Here is a 1629-nt window from a genome sequence, read left to right as displayed (position 1 = left end):
GAAACATGTCCTCGCTCACCAATTGACCAAACATGGCCACAACACCATCCATCTACGTAGCCAAACAGGGCCTTCCTTTGTCGCCCTGATTTGAAGGGCATCACTGTCGACACTCGGAGTGGTTCATCCTAGAACCCAAATGAGCTATTAGCAACCAAGCTCGAATGGGTGGACTTCAGGAATGCCCATCACATAAGTTGAGATCGTTGCGGACACCACTATCACAATTTCAAATCACACACAAGATGAAAGTTGCAAGACATAGTTGCAAATGAAAAGAATGTCATTTGGAGAGGAGGGACATAACATACAAAAATTCCAACCCTCCATGGAAGGAGATGAAGACCGCGTCATCGATGTGGATTTTTGCTGCACCATCCACCCCGACTAACACCTAGATCCGATGAGACTGAAGGCTTCTATGATCTGGTACCAACTGAGATAGGCGAGCACCACTACGCCACGTCTATTCTTCAGCTTTGACACTAAACTTGTGGGGGCAAGCCAATACGCCACAACCACTATCAGCGACACAATTTCCACCCGAGGCTGATGTCCCGACTTGCATCCATATCCCTCCATGCAAGAGGGACCACCAAGAGCCTCGGCACCCCTTCATCGGTGCCAAGCGGGCATGCTTTTCGGACACCTTTGATTTTCAGGAGGGGAGAGAGGTGTAGGGGTGGTGGCGGGCTAGGAATTCGCCGCTGAGTTGTCACCAAGGAGGCGCTGCCGCCGGGTCAAGTCCTACCAGAGACCTTCTCGAGCAAGTGACTAGATCGCATGGGTTATAAACCTTGCAGTGTTAAACATTGGGAGGCTTACAAGGTGAAGAAAAACAAGCAACATGTAGCTGGAAATGACATGCACACCTGATAGCTATTATTCGTCTTGTACTAATTAACTGCTTAATGGACAAAATTGTATGGAGAGGATTAACTTAAGATGCGTCATGTGTGCCTATATGATCACCACACATGCATATGTAGTACGTGCCCGCACGTTGCATGTACCGTGATGAAGGTTTAGTACATGCACGTAACAATGGCACTAATTGAGTAGGGCACGAGGGTGTGTCGTGATGAAGGAAGGGATGCAAGTTGTACATAGTCGCACCGTTAATTGCGGTGTCTGCTTGATCAAGACTTGGCAACATCCAAGCAATTTCTCCCTGAAAAAAGCATGCATGTAATTTCATGGCGCGCAGCTATGGATCCGGCTTGTCTGCTCCCTTCCCATGACGTGCACACAACACCCCTAGGCTATACTACCATGCACATGCAGGGCAATTTCGTACTAAACCAAAATCAAGGTGATGTGACCGATCTAGATTCATAAATTAAAACGTGGGAGTTAATCATGAGGAATAATTACTCTTGGTCGCATTGATTGATCTGTTGATAGGCGACACAAGTATCTTTTTCCTGGTGATTTGTGCGTGTGTGCTGCGAGATAGCCCATGTAATGTAATGTAAGTTGTTCCATCCCAATCACACAGACGAAGACAACAGCGACGCCGACGCATCCTTGTGCGAGATTGATCGCTCGTGTTAGACTAGGTATATTGTAGATATTACGTGTTGTAACACAATACATGTACCTGTACGTTTTCTCCTATATATACATGAC

Source organism: Triticum dicoccoides, chromosome 6A, assembly GCF_002162155.2.
Source record: "Triticum dicoccoides isolate Atlit2015 ecotype Zavitan chromosome 6A, WEW_v2.0, whole genome shotgun sequence".
Lineage (NCBI taxonomy): Eukaryota > Viridiplantae > Streptophyta > Magnoliopsida > Poales > Poaceae > Triticum > Triticum dicoccoides.
Note: the sequence above shows the minus strand (reverse complement) of the source record.